Source organism: Bos indicus, chromosome 10, assembly GCF_029378745.1.
Source record: "Bos indicus isolate NIAB-ARS_2022 breed Sahiwal x Tharparkar chromosome 10, NIAB-ARS_B.indTharparkar_mat_pri_1.0, whole genome shotgun sequence".
In the NCBI taxonomy this organism is placed as follows: Eukaryota; Metazoa; Chordata; class Mammalia; order Artiodactyla; family Bovidae; genus Bos; species Bos indicus.
Genome location: NC_091769.1, coordinates 45,383,368 through 45,398,821, shown reverse-complemented (window position 1 = coordinate 45,398,821; position 15,454 = coordinate 45,383,368). Strand labels below are relative to the sequence as shown.

Below are 15,454 nucleotides of genomic sequence, written 5' to 3'. Positions count from 1 at the left end.
ACAACTTGAATTCTGTGCTGGAATTGTCTGGTTTTTTGTTTGTTTGTTTTAATACCAAAATAAAATTGAAAAGCAGGAAGTGAAGAGCCCAGGGAGCAAAAAAAAAAGTTTTTCTTTATGCCTTTTTATTTGAACGACAGCCTGAGCACAGAGGAGTATGGATTGATTTTTTCCACCTGGATAGATTGTGGGTGCATGCCTAAAGAAAAACATCAGGAGATGCAAGAGTTCAGGTTATGCAACCATTTTGTGTGCTGTGATAAGAGAGTTTACAAGAACTTCATAAGTTTGAGAACCCAACCTCAGCATCCAGAATACGCAGCTGGAGCCACAGGAGTAAACGGCGGAGTAACTTGGAAACTTCTCCTTTTCATGGTCAGCCTGTGAAAGCCTCCCTTCAGTTCACATGGTGGTGGTATAAGGTCTCTCTTTTATTTGTGGAGACACCCGGGAGGAAGTGTGGGAGAGACTTGGGGGTAGATGGCCCTCAGTTGCTCAGTGATGAATAGCATAATTTAAAGTCTAGTGGAAATTCTTAGCAGCCTGAGTACAAACTCGCCCAGGAATAGCCTGTCAGTACTTTACAACACTTTGCACTGACCCTGTTACTCTGGAACACCTTGGCCTGAGGGAAGGTCCACATTTCTGAGCTGGTTTTCTTGTACGGGTTAAAGATCTTACTCTCTTTTGGATGGTTGGGTTCAATGGCTGTCAGTTTATACAGTTACTAAAGGATTCAGCTTTTTTGTTTTTGTTTTTCTAGGCAGGACACAGTCTCAATTATATAAGCTCAAAGTAGGATATATATAAAACTGGAGACTTTCCTCTGTCAGGATTTAGAAGGCTTTGGCCATGCAGACAGATGTTTAGAATGAAGTGGGGGCTGGGAGGTGGGGGTGGGATGATGGTTTACTTGCTATAGCTAATCTAGAGAAAGAAAACTAGGTGTCCTCCCTCCTTTTTTTTTTTTAAAGCCAGAAGTTTACAGAAACCCTTTTTTTTCCTTAGGGAGTAGGTGTAAAAATTTCAGACTTTAAAGATTGCTTTTATAAATAATTATAAAGTTATGGCTTTTTATGAGTTATAGCCCCTAATCTCTTTCCATTTTAACTACTGTCTCTACTAAAGCCCGTTTATGTGGATTTCATTTCATTTGCTAAATTTGTGTGTGTGTGTGTTTTAATGCCTTTGCTAGAGCTCCTAGCCAAGACTGAGACAGTATTGGGGTTGTTCTCTTGCCCAGTTAGAAAAGGCCAGTAAAAAAGCAAGCATCTATTAAACTAGAGAAATCAGCTAACTTCAGTTTATTAGGCCTGGGGGGAGGAAAGAAAGTCCTGTGGTGAAGGTTGTTTTTTTTTTTCCCTTGAGATTCAAATAGCAAGTGCACATCTGCTGTTATCAGCTTCTGTGAATGTGTTTGGAGGGAGGTGATCCATATCACAGGCTCCAGCAGCATCAAGGGATCTAGCATGCGGAGGGCTTTCTACTTCTCTCAGGCAGAGAAGAAAGAACATGGCCACAGTGCCACCCTCTCACACGAAGAAACTTGTGTAAATGTGTGTCCATTCATGTTTGTACACATAATGTGGATTAATTCATGGGGTGAAACTTCATAGACTGATCAGATTTCTGTTGTGACAATGTAGAGTCTAGAACAAAAACCTAGTAAATACCGTACCTTGACTCAGAGTCTGGTAGATAAGGTGAGGTGGAGATGGTGACTGAGAAGGTGTAGATGTGTCACAGGAAGGGAGTGAGATGTTGGATCAAGGGGTAAAAAATGTCAGTACGGAAGATCTGAGAAGCGTCTAGAGCTGTACTGCCTAATATAGTAGCTACATGTGATTATTTAAGTGAAATTAAGAATTCAGTTCTTCAGTCACAGTACCATATTTCAAGTGTTCACATAGCTACATGTAGCTAATGACTTCTGAATTGGGCAGCACAAGTATAGAATAATTCCATCATTGCCCAAAGTTCTATCAGACAGTCCTTGTTTGGAGTAGGGGTCAGCACACTTTCTCTTATTATAAAGAGCCAGATGCAAGTGTTTTAGGCTTCTCAGGTTATATGGTCCTTGTTACAACTATTCAACTTTGCTATTGTAGTGCAAGTGAAATGAATCCATAGATAATACATGGGTGAATGAGCATGGCTTATGAGCCGCTAAAACTTTATTTATGAACACTGAAATTTGAATAACATTAATTTTCACATCACAAAATAGTCTTCTGGTTATTTTTCAGCCATCCAAAAATGTAAAAACCATTCTTAATTTATGGGACATATTTGTCCTGTGAGCCGCATTTTGCCAAACCCTGGTCTAGAGGAATAAGGAGTCAAAACTTAAGATTCTTTTACTGTATAGGACCTCAATTGCTTGAAAATTTTTAATGGTACTTCTAAGCTTGAGAAATTTCTCTAAAAATTCACTGTAGGAATGTTTGCTTTCCTTTGTTCCCCATTTTTGCAATTCAGTGTTTTCCCATGGTAGAGGCATGCTCTTTAGTAGGAGATGCCACTTTAGTGTTAACTCTTAAGTCATACCTGTCTCAAATCTAACCCTTCTCTTTGTCTACCTGCAAGTAGCTGAATCGTCACTTGTAACATCATCACCTGGGGTCAGTTTTGTTCTTGTACCGTCCTAGAACGCTGAATATGGGTGGATCAGGGGGAGATTATTTTTCCTAGGCCAGAGCAGCTTAGTGTTCATCTTGAGCTATTACCCCCTGACACACACATGCACACACTTTTTGCATGCATATGTGGAAATGGAGAGCAAAGGGGTTTTATGATCTGCCTTTATCCTCAAATCACATGCTATCTTGAGTGGTACTGTTGAAGGATGCCTCAGGGTAAGCGAAAGGAAAGATAAAAACTGCAGAGCTGGGACTTCCCCGGGGTCCAATGGTTTGGACTTCCAAGCTTCCACCGCAGGGGACACGGATTTGATCCCTTGTCAGGGAAGTAAGATTCCAAGTGCTGGAGACTGCAACCAAACAAAACTGCAGAGCTGACTAAGATGGCAAGGACACAGAAGGACACTAAGACTTGAGAATTAAGATAAATTTCTTCTCGCTAGGAAAGGGAGTGGACGTTTTAGAGAAGAGGTGATGTAGAGTATGATGAGGTTCCTGAGTGAGAGGTAGGTGGGAGGGTTCACTTAAAGAAGGGCTGAATGCCTACTAGATCGTGTGCTGGGCAATCAGACGAATGGCAGATAAGAAAAGATAAAAGCTAAACTCGTTAGAAATAGAATGGTGTGTTGGAAAAGGACAAAGTAGGACTTAGAGATACGGGGTGGCAAGGTGAAAGGTGATATTGGATTAGAAATGGGTGCTTTGGAGAGGAAAACTAGTGGTAATCCTAAATAAGAAATTGGAGAACAAAGGATAAAATATTAGGGGTTGCTACTTCCCTGAACCAAGTGATAAAGTGGATGAAACCACGATTAGCTTTGCTGGTTCTTTGTGATGTTCACGTTCAGACAGACCCTTTGCTCTTCCCATGGTTGGACACCTACAGAACTGGTGTCTTCCGTATTTAAGGTACGATACTTCCCCAGAGACCTCTGCGAGGAAGTCTGGTCCAGCGAGAGTTCTTTCCACGAGGATAGAGCGTTAGGTTTGAGCTCTCCAATCCAGGCTTCTTCGAGTTTATCTCTGTTTTAACCGACTTGCCGGGTTTTCCAGCATTCCCAGAGCTCCGAGTCTCTAATCCGGGCTCCGAGTCTCTAATCCGGGCTCCGTGTGACCGCGCGTTCCGAGACCCAGGATTTGGCTCCTCCATCCAGGTTCCGGGTTTCCTCTGCGCTCTACGGCTCCAGACAGCACAAGGATCCGGATCCGAGGGCCCGGTAGTCCAGTGTCCGGGTCTTCTGGGCGGCCCTGGTTGTCCCGGATCGCGGCGGCGGCGGCGGCGGCGGTGGCGGCGGCTGAGGGACCCGCGGCCCCGGACACAGCGGCACCGGCGGGCGGGGCGGAGCGGCGCGAGGAGGGGGCGGAGAGCCGGAGCCGAGGCGGGGTGGGGAGGGGGGGAGGGGCCGCGGGAACGGATGGCGGCCTGGGCCCCGTAGCAGCAGCGGCTCTACGGCCCGGGGCCCAGGCGGGCGGAGGTGGCGGCTCCCGGGACCGGCCGCGCGGTGAGTCCGGAGCTTTGTGTGGAGCCGGGGCTGGGGGAGGAGAGAGGCGGCGGCGCTCAGGGGGCCGGGGATAGCGGCGCCTGACGGAGGAAGTGGGGGTTGGGGGGCCGGGGAGGAGGGAGGAGAAGGTGTGTAGGGCCGGGGGGGAGGGGGTCATTGCCTGGTTGGGGGAGGGGGCGTCGAGGGGCGCAGGGTGAAGTTCAAAGCGTGGCCAGGGCTGGTTCAGGCAGAGGATAGGGGTGCTCGAGAGGGGATTAGGGTCTGGCCAGGTTGTGGGGACAGGCCAGAGAGTTTCCGAGGCGAGTCTGGGTATCTTGAGGGGGCCCGGGGCGACTGGAGCTAGTGAGGGAGTTAGGGGGGTTCAGGGCGAAGGGCTGGGAGCAGGACGTGTGCGTGGCCCAGGAGTGGGGGGGCAAGGTGGCTGGGAGTGTGCAGTAAGTAGGCTGTGGGTGTGTGCTCCTTCCAGGCTTCAGGTCACATTTACTCCTGTCCTTTTCTTCAAGATGGAGGGATTCCTGGGCCTGGCCTTAACTGCTGTCCTAGTGCCCCCGGGAGGGTTTGTGACCCTGTCCTGTTTGGAAAACCCGTGCTGCCCTCTTTTCCCTTTATGTGTAATTACGGTTGGATCATCTCTGTGCTTTGCTCAGATTCTCCTTCCTCCCTCTGGGGTTGAGGAGGAGGAGACACATCTGACCAATTAATGTGTGTTTGTGAAACAGGCAGCAGCAAACAGTCATTTCAGCTTCTAGGAATTAGGCTCACACAGGGTGGAGAGATCAGAGCCCTTCAGGGGGAATATTTCTGAACAAATCACAGATGATTAAATTCTCAAAGAAACAGCTTCCTACCTAAATGAGAGTGGGAAAGATGGGGGAGAAAGCCTGTCTGTTTCCAGCCATGTGTCCAGAGCCCCAGGGGTTGAGGAGGGTCCCCAGTCCCCCCACAGGCCTCTCTTTTCTCTGTGAGGCTTTGCTCTGCAGCCTTGAGTTAATTTCACCCCTGCTGCTTTGTCTTGGGGGAGGGAGTGCTGGTTTAGGCTGTTGTGAGGAGATGACTGTTTTGCTGCCACACACAATAGTCGTGTCATTTTATCGGGAGAGCTACCCCAGGGCTGAGAACTGCTGCTGCAGAGATAAACCGGTCCCTCTCACCCGCCTATTGTGTACACAGTGAAGGTCATAGGTTCAAGTCTTGTCTGAGAGCTTTGGATAGGCTCCATCTCCCAGGCTCCTCAGTGCCATTTTCTTCCTTTTCCAGACTGGGGCTTGCCATTGGAGGAGGCCAGACAGAAAGGCTCTTCTTTTTGAGTGAGGAACAATGCAGAGCTCATTGGCACACATTTTTCAGAAGAATAGGGAATGCCAGCCATGTTGTGCCTGCCTCTTTGGCTAGCCTGTACTAAGTTGAGGAGAAATAGTGGCTGGAAGACTCAATCCTGAGATTTGTGTCAGACTTCTAAGGAAAAAGACTCTAAGCTAGTTCAAGCCAGCCAATTTAATCCTTTTTATAGAGATGGGACACTCCTACAAAGATGTTTGTTTATTTGTTTAGGAATACCACTAAAAACCTGAGCAGGGTTAAGATAGGGAGTCACGGATCAAGCACCTTTTTAATGGGGACTTCCTGGTCAGAATAATTGCACAACAAAAAACCCCACAGAATTTGCCTATCTGGGCAAGAGCTGGGGGAACCAAAATAACTTTCCTTTTTATCTTTAATTCTCATGAAAGGATATGACTTGCTCATTGTGCAGAAAATCCATATGTGTGTCTGTGTTAGGGAGAAATTTGCCAGAGTAACAAAAAAATTTGAGATCTTGGGAGTTATTAATGAGAGAAGGATGAGAACAAGCTAGAAGAAACCCTATCCTTGTATTTACCTCATAGAAATGCCCAAATAGTACTACTAGTTGGGTACTTCGGTACTGTTAGTTGGGTAAACAATAACTAGGGACTAGAAATGAGGCTTCCCTTTAGGACTTTAAAGAAAACTTTTCTTTGAAAAGAGATTAGAAATCAATTGTCATTGTGAGAGGACAGTTGTACACAACATACGTGGTCCACAATAGCCAGCCATTTCCTATTGGGTGTCATTGAAGAGGAACCTGAGCCTTTGGTTGTGGTAAGGGTCTTTCCGAGGCCCTCAGTCTGACGATGTTGCCTCCCTTTTCTCTTTATTTCAACGAGTTTCTTGAAAATGACGGCTTGCTGCTGAGGTGTTAGGCTTTGTTAGGAGGGAACAGGTTGTTCTGACCTTTCTATTTCTTGGTGACAGAAGTGTCTTAAGGCCTTGCTAGAGGTGGTGACTGTCTTTAGACTGTTTCCAACTGTGTGTCCTAGGTCCCTAAGTCAGCTAAACTGGGTCCAAAACTTTTTGCTCTTGGGCTGTTGACTTTCATTTCTGAATCCTGTCAGGTGACAGTGAAGGCAGAAGCCTCAGATTAAATTTGCCCTGATTAGATTTAGTGGTTTCAGAATTGGGCCCTTGCCACAAGGAAACTTACAAGTCTTCTGATTGTGACCATCTTTCAGAGAACACTTTGGATTTCCACACCGCTCCCCCAGCTTCTTGTTAGAAAATGTTTCCTTGTGAGAGGTCTAGATAGCTGGACAGATTAGTGCTTATTTTGTGTGAGGATATGGAAGCATAATTTTGGCTTCTGGTAGTAATTATGTTGCAATTAGCATATAGCAGCTAAATGACTGGAACAGGATAATTTGTTGAGGGGTTTACTGATTGCTCTGTCAAGTGGAAGTGCCACTCCTTACTTATTTGACTCAGAATACCACTGCCTGGGCTCAGCCATGGAGACTTAACAAGTACAGGAATGATGTGTGGTCTCCAGAAGTTCTCTGCTTTCTCTCTTATTACTGCCAGGTACAATAGAACCTTCTAGTGCCACTTTCTCCTGATCATAGGTACCTAAGCAATTGTTATTTCCCTTGTGGAAACTGGTCGTGAATGGGAATACTGCCAGACAGATGGGGCCACTCAGAAATGAGGCAGCCTTATGTTGTGTGGCAAATTTTCTTTTAAGCAGCTGAATTCTCACTTCTGCCTGATTTTTAAAAATCAGTTTCCTTTAAAAAAAAACTTGCAAAATACAAAATCACATAGTGACTAAATATACCTTTGTGATATCTCATAAAAGTTGGCTGTGACAGACAAAATGAAGACAGGCAATGCTGATTGGCATGTTCTGGGCCCACTAAGAGTCAGTGAAGGGCTCTTTTCACTAGGGAACAGGTAATTCACCAAAGCACCTGCCTGGCTGGGCATGTGGAATTGGCAGCAGCTGTGCAGCTGAAGAGGGATTATTGAGCAGGTGGTTAAAGAATCACATGCCACAGTGACAAGAAAATACTTGGTCTTCCGTGGTTTAGGTTCAGTTCATATGTATGAAATTCTTCTTTGTTTCGCATTTCTTAATGCCTGATGCTGGTGTGTTAGTGAGGCGATAATGAAATAAAGGGAAGAGATTCTTCCTTCTCTGTGTTTCTTTTAGATTACTGAGTAGCATGCCTTAGATGTGGTCCTAAACGGCCCTATTGTATTTCTGTGAGTTCTGGCTTTATGCCCTGTGAATGGGAAGGAAATAATGGTAATTCAGTGTTTCTAGCACTTGTTTATTAGGGGGATAGGGAAGGAGAAAATTCTTTGCTTTTAGTGTGGTGAAAAAGATTTAGCCTACTGGGAGGATACCCAGCAGGTTTTGTGCAGAGGATGTAATTGACTTTTTGTATTAAGTCTACCTGACATGGCTTACTCAAGACTTTCACATGTGTTTTTATTTTATGAATGTAATTCTCCACATGAAGTTTGCCATTTTTAGTTTCTCCCAACACCTTTATAACTCTCTTTTTCTGGCTTTGAGTTTAACATCACTGTTAGGATCAGGTCATCACCAGAAGACTAAATCATGTCAAGGAAGTAGCTCAAGTAAATATTTATCTTAAAAACAAGGGTAGCATTTCCTATAACTTGGAGAAGGACTTTCTATTTTGAGGTTTTCTGCAAATTCCCAGATTTTCCTCCCAGGTTATCATCATCTGTTAATGTGATTTCATTTTTCTTTCACGTGTTCATGCCACTATAAGTGGCAGTGCTGTAGAGCCTAAAATTTATAAACAAGCATCTTGATGTTTATTTTGTGACTTCTCTGGTGTCCTCCAGTCATTTTCTGTATTAGGCTGACAAACTGTGTGCTTGAAAAACACGCATGCGCAACCTAATTGAATTCACAAGGTATTAATTAACAGTTGATTGACAGGAAAGACGATATAGTAACTGTTTTGGAGTTCAGAAATCAGTTTTCCAAGTGAAGTGAAGGCTTAGATCTGTTAGAAGGATTGAGACAGATTTGGATATTATAGATGGATGGATAGATTGATTTTTTTGATTGATTCAGGGAAAAGGGAGACAAACGGTGGACCACTGCAAAGACAGGGACATTTGCAAGAATCTGTTTACACCTAGTTCATAACCTAGCTTTGAGTAGCAGCCTAGCCATTCTTTGTATAATTTCACTTCTGGGAAAGAATATAAACTTCTCTATATCCCTGGATGAAGCCATCACAGGTGTTTGTTTGTTTTAAACTGTTCACAAAGCACCATGTATTTTCCTAGCATTCTCAGTAGTTTGCTTCCTCCTGTTTTTCCCCCTCCCCCATGGCCCCTCCACATTCTCTGCTCTGAAGACTTCTCCAGCAGCTTGGAAACACTCTAATTACTGTAGCTATTATAGTCACAACGCAGATCTTCCACCTCCTTCCCACTCACCCCTTTCTGTCTTCCTTCCCCCTCCTCTTGCTCTAGCAGCAGGAGTTGAACTGCAGTCTCATGAGCACAGTCAGATCTATGAATGAGCTTTATATCTTGTCAAGGCAGAACTCCAGATCCAACAGGGCTGATTTTTCATGGTTCTCTTGCTGTTTGTTCTTGGATCAGAGTCCCAGAAATAAGAGATGGCAAATACCTATTAGGTCATATCTAATCCATCACTCAGGAGCAAACCTGTGATCTTTCTTTTGTCTCTGTAAGAATCTTTTCCTTCTTTCTTTTGCAGGTGAGAACTGTCTGATGCCAGGCAAACTCTGAAACTGCTTTCTTTTTATTGTGCTCTCTGGTCGTTAGTATTAGGCCAGCTTTGCTCTTGGATTTTTATTCTTATCTCATTTTCAGGATTACTTGCTCCCAGCAGAATATCCACCCTCTTCAACTCGGTCCTCTCTTCTTGATTGCTGGCGCCAATTGTGTGTATGTGGGTTCCTTTTGTACCATCAGTTATCTGTGCCAGAAGTTACCACTTCTCAAACCTTTGCTACCAGAGTCACTGTGGCATCCTCTTAAGGAGTTTCATTTGATGAAAGCACAGGACACAAATACCCGCAGGTGATAATTAATAAAATGGCTCAGAAAATATGTGCCGGGTTGTGCCCTCAGGAAAGCATGTACTATATGAACAAATGCTGCGTCTTTCTGTTTGATTTGGGGTACTTCCTGGTCTAACCCTTTGTTCTCTTTATATGGATAAATTTTATTTTTGTGTGGCTTAGTTACAGTTACTTATTTTCTGATTTAGTAGTGTAAAATGTTTGCTAATATGGCTTTTTAAAGCATAAAGGAAAAAGCATAGAATTGTGCGCCATAAATCCCAGATTTTGATCACTGTATTGCCTCTAACAAGCTATGTAACCTTATGCTAGTCACTCCTATGTTTTTCTTTTCCTTATCTGTAAAATGAGCACATTAGACATGATCATCTCTAAAGGTTACGTGTAGTGTTGAATTTTACGATATCAAGATTGTGATGAAAGAATGGGACAAAATGATTAACATAAGCTTTTTTTTTTTTAATCGTGTCAGTATTTAGAAGGGCAAATAAGTGCAATCTTAGTTTCAGGGGCTTGACTCTCACTTCTCTTTGATATGTGTATATTGGTTTTTTTTTTTCCACTAAGCTGTCTTCTTTTGGAGAGTCTTGTATCCTCATTCTGTAGGTTCACCAATTTTTCAAATATATCTTTTTCTAGCTTGCTCCAGCTATAGCAGTTGGGATCAGAAAGCTACAGAAAAAGAACCTCAGCTTGGGAAAAGGAAATCAAACCTAAAGAAGGATTTACCTGATATCAATAAGAAGTAATTTTGTGTATTCAGCCAGGGATTTAAGATCTTTAAATCTCTTATATCTGAAATCTTTAGCCAAATGGGACTGATATTGGAAGTAGGATTGGGCACTTTTCTGTTTCTGTCCAGTTAGTGGGAAACCTGCTTTGAGTTAACTTCTTGGCATTGCATAAAAGTTGCCCACTGTTTTGTTTAGAAAATAAAATTGTTATTTTTAATGCTCGAATGCAAAATCGGCAGTTTGACCAACAAGGGGGAATCTCTGAAATACCCCCTAAAAGGGATTGAGCAATTTGAAGCTGATGGGTGACTTTAGGAACTTTGAAATTGGTAGTACAGTTGATCCTTGAACAACACAGGGGTTGGGGTACCCCACCCCCAGTGAAATAAAAATATCCTCATATAACTTTGTAGTTGGCCTTCCAGTATCTAAGGTTCTAACCAGCGTCTGATTGTGCAGTACTATAGTGTGTATTTATTGGAAAAAAAAAAAAATCCAGATAGACATGGACCTAACATCACAGTTCAGACTCGTAGTGTTCAAGGGTTAACTGTGATGTTAGGAAGTCTTTGCTTTCAAGTAGTTTAAAGGAATCGGAGAAGGCAGTGGCACCCTACTCCAGTACTCTTGCCTGGAAAATCCCACGGATGGAGGAGCCTGGTAGGCTAAGATTGGGTCATGGATGTCGCTAAGAGTCGGACTTGACTAAGCAACTTCACTTTCACTTTTCACTTTCGTGCACTGGAGAAGGAAATGGCAACCCACACCAGTGTTCTTGCCTGGAGAATCCCAGGGACAGGGGAGCCTGGTGGGCTGCCATCTGTGGGGTCACACAGAGTCGGAAAGGACTGAAGCGACTTAGCAGCAGCAGCAGCAAAGGAATAAAAGTGTATAACCTAGTTGTGAAGCCCCCAAGTTAGAATTTTAAACAGCATTTCCCAGTTAATTTTTGGATTTGGAACTTCCAATAGCAGCTTTTTGTTGAATGTTAAGAGAGTGATGGTTTTTTCTTTCTTTATTTTGAGAGAGTGTATGTTAACATAACAAAATTACATGTTTAATCTACCTTTGAACATTGGAAGAAGCATTCACTGTTCTTAAATTTATACTTAAAACATCCATCAGTCCGTAATAGAAAAATGTGGTGGGCGGAACTACTGTTTATTTTGGACTCATAAAAAGTCCTGAGAGTGTTCTGCTTTATTCCCAGCCATCTGTAGAGCATTACTAATTCTCAGGTAATCTAAAAGTTATTTTGGGAAGTGTTCCACTTGAATGAGATTTTTGAAAGATTTGTATTAGAAATTTTTTTCCCCCAAGTGTCTGGGTTTTGAATTGGACAGTGGCCAAAATAGGTGCTGTGCAACCTTTGGAAATGTACACCGTGTAGATTTCCAAATCACCGGTACTACACCGTGATTGAAATCCAAATCTGGCAGTTAGGCCATTGCATTGTATGCTGATACCACATTGCATGTTAGTACCTGTAGTTTCTTAGGCTGTGGTTCAGTATGGAGTAAGGCAGCATTGTCTTACCTATTCTATGTACACAGTAAAGCCAGTGGGTTTTTGGTATGTTACCAGAATGTTCCTGGTAATATTCCTAGGTGAGCTCTTTGGGTTTGGTTGAGATGAACATTCATGTGAGCAGTAGTGAATTCAGGAATGTACCTTGTAAACTGCAGTTACAAATTCTGAGGTTTCACGTGAAGCTCCGCAAGAATGGTATTAGCAATGGACCTAGAGAAATTGGAAGAGACATTGAAATTGTGAGCCTCACCAAGTCTATGAATCTGAATGGGATAGAGGAAAAGGGGAATTTTTTTCCTACTTGGTATTTGCTTTCAAATGTACCTCCAGTCCATCATTTCTGGAACTTGCGTCCCCTTTTCTCTGCTAAGCATTACAGTTCTTCCAGTTGCCATGACACAAAACTTTGGGATTGTGTTTCGTTCTTTTTTCTTCCTTCCACCTCATCTCATCACCTCATTCACTAAATTTGAATCATTCTAGATATCTTTTCATTTGGCGTTGCCTTTTCACCTGACCTAGTTTAGGCCTCCATATTGTGTATTATTGTAGTAACCTCATGGTTAAAGCTTCTTTCTGTATTACATGTCGTATACTGCTGCATTATTATTATAGTTTTTATTTGGTTTATACAGACATCCCTTTCTTACTGTGCTTCACAGATACTGCATTTTCTACAAATTAAAGGTTGGTGGCAAGCCTGTGGCAAGCATGTCTGTTGGCACTGTTTTTCCAACATGTGTTCACTTCATGTCTCTGTGTCACAGTATTTCTCTAGTTCTTACAGTATTTCATACTTTCTATCATTATTATATTTGTTATGGTGATCTATGATAGTGATCTTTGACGTTACTCCTATGACTTGCTGAAGGTTCAGCTGATGGTTAGCATTTTAAAATTAAGATATGTACCTTGTTTTTCAGACATAATGCTATTGCATACTTAATAGACTACAGTATATTATAAACATAACTTATATATGCACTGGAAAGCAAAAAATTTGTGTGACTTGGTTTACTGTGATATTTGCTTTCTTGTTGTGGTCTGGAACTGCATCCCTAATGTCTCCAAGGTGCGCCTGTGTTTATCGAACACTGTGTGCCAGACCAGATGTGGTCTCTGTCCATTCAGGACTTAAACGTCTAGTTGGGGAAACCAGCAGTCAATGAATGAATGTATGATTATGAGCTGAAGTGCTCTGAAAGGAAAGAATTTGTTTCTAGAAGAGTATGTAGCAAGGAATTCTAGTGTGGACTTTTCAAAATGTAGTTCTGATCATTTTACTTCTTTGCTGAAAACCTTTAATCACTCCTTGTTGCCTGTATAGGCCAGCACTTGATATCCTCTATAACCTGACCAACCCTGGCCTTCTTCAGTCTCATTTCATTTATTTCTCACTCTTTTTACAGCCATTCCTTCTGCTTACCTTGCATTTTTCAGTCTCAACACCTTAGTTTTTTTTCTTTTCTTTTTTTGTTGGAATGCCCTTCCTTGCTCTAAGGCATTCAGCTTCAAATTTGACTCTTCCTTCAACCTACCAAAAAATTTCCTCTCCTTCCTGAAGACTTTAACTTTCTTCTTCCCATCTGCCTGTGTCTCCAGAATTGATTTTGTATTCCTCTGTATCTCTTTAACTCTCTGCTACAATCTCTGTTATAGCACTGTGTCATACCCTGTCTTTGATTATAATTAGATGTGAATATGTTTTTTCCTCCTTCATTCTAAACTCCATAAGAGACCTCAGTCTCCTGTTTCCCATGACTTTCAGCCCAGTGCTTTGAATATAACGTTATTATGTTAATGCTTGCTTAATTGAATTGGAATTTGTTTTTTTGAAAATGGAAACTTCTTGAGATTTTTTTTTCCAGAACTTTCTCTGTGTTAAGATAACTTGCATCTAACACATTTTGTCCCAAACCGAATAACCTGGGAACAAGCTGCAGACTACGAAAGCCTTCAGGAATCCTTCAGACTCAAGGACACTCACGTGTCGCCCGTAGTTGTCTGCAGTAGTTCCGTGTATCTGCTGTTCTGCTGTGGTTCCGTGTATCCTAGCCGATGGAGGAATTGGGGTGAGGAGAGGTAGTACGCGACAGACAGAAGTGCGGTAGGTCAGGCACGGGAACCAGGCTGATTCTGTTAGAGGAGCACAGGCATTGTTGGGCCTTCTGGATATTGTTGGCCTCCAAGAGGTCTTTTTAGTTTTTCTTATTTACTTCTTTCACTCCATACATACTTACTGGAGTCCTGCTATATGTGAGGTCCTGTCCAAGCTGCTTAGGATCTATCAGTGAGCAAAATAGACAAAAAATGCCAACCCCATGGATCTTTTAACAAAAGGAAATAGAAATAAGCATAATTAATAATTACGTAGTATAAAGAGGGTGATAATTGATGTGGGGAAAAAATAGAACAGAGTAAGGAGGGTTAGTAGTGTAGAGGAGGGATAGATGAAGGAAATAGGAAGCTTGCAGGTTTAAATAAGATGATCAGAGTTGGCATCTTTGAGAAATACGGTGCAAGTGTGTTACTGGGTTGTTAGGCACCCCTGGGGTTGCTGAATGTTCTTCTGCCCAGAGGAGAGAAAGAGGCACTGTCTGTAGTTGTTCCAAAGGGTCTAGCCGACAGTGAGGGGGAAATATGTTCTTTTTTCCTGGCTGCTCCTCTGGCTGGCATTCCTGGAAGTTAATCATGGTGAAAATTGCAGTCATGTCTGGAAGACAGCAGGGGTAGAACAGAAGGCCTTATAGCCAGTTTCCCTGAGGAGTGGTATTTGAGCCTTGGGTGCCTTGAGTAATAGGTGAGTTAGGCCTCTGAATTTTCTCCTTCCTCAATAGGAAAAGCCCAATATCATGATAGTCCCTCTTTCTAGTGAGGTCTCAGCAACTCTGGGGGTTGAGGTAGCTCATTAAAAATAAGCTTTCAGGGACTATACACTTAGCTTCCAGCCTAAAATTTTAATTTTGAGGTTTGTGTTATTTTGATTTCCTCTCAGTGCATAGCTGGCTTTGTTCTGGAAGTCTCAGTACCTAATTCATCAGCCTGAGGGTGAAGATGTCTTGTGATGTCTAGCTGCTCTCTTGTTTGACTTGTGTTTTGTAAATTTTCTTATAGTTCCCTTGCTTGCTTTTTCCTAACCCTTCTACTATTTCATTATTTTTCCTGTTACCTCTTCCCTTTTTTCTTTACATGAAGCTGATAGGCAATAAAAATCCCTTAGGCCGACTGCTATTTGGTAATTGACTGGAAGCTAAAATTCCTACCTAATATGTAGACATGTAATGTCTTATTTCTGTCCTTGGGTTGTATAGAATGCTCCTTGTGGACATCAAGCTCTCAGCCTGTTTGTTATACTGTATGCCATTTGAGGTAGCTGAAAGGTGCTGGGTACCTGTATACTCTATTTTTAGTTATTTATATCATCAACTTGTGTGGTTGCAATATATAAGGAGGCCTATTTGCCATTCTGTACTATACTATGTGCTATTTTTGATATAAAATTTTAGAAGAAAAGTTCTTAATGAACTTGGGATTGATGCTTAAGAAAAATCTGTTTTAGGCAGAGAGGGTCCTAGGCAAATATCACATTGCTTTTCTTTGTCAGGATTTGCTACATGTCAGATTTGACGTCATAAATTCTCACCACATATGCTCAA

The 15,454-nt window shown here is 42.5% G+C and overlaps 1 protein-coding gene across 5 annotated transcripts in view; it reads left to right on the top strand.

The window, feature by feature from the left end:
• The first annotated feature begins 3,988 nt into the window (after positions 1–3,988).
• ZNF609 (zinc finger protein 609) overlaps positions 3,989–15,454 on the top strand; it is a 201,948-nt gene continuing 190,482 nt past the window's right edge. For 4 of the 5 annotated variants that reach the window (XM_070796641.1, XM_019968685.2, XM_019968684.2 and 1 more), the window contains exon 1: positions 3,989–4,141. The gene's annotated coding sequence lies outside the window, so the exon portion shown is untranslated. The remainder of the gene's footprint in view (positions 4,142–15,454) is intronic. The other variant, XM_070796642.1, reaches the window with a different exon arrangement.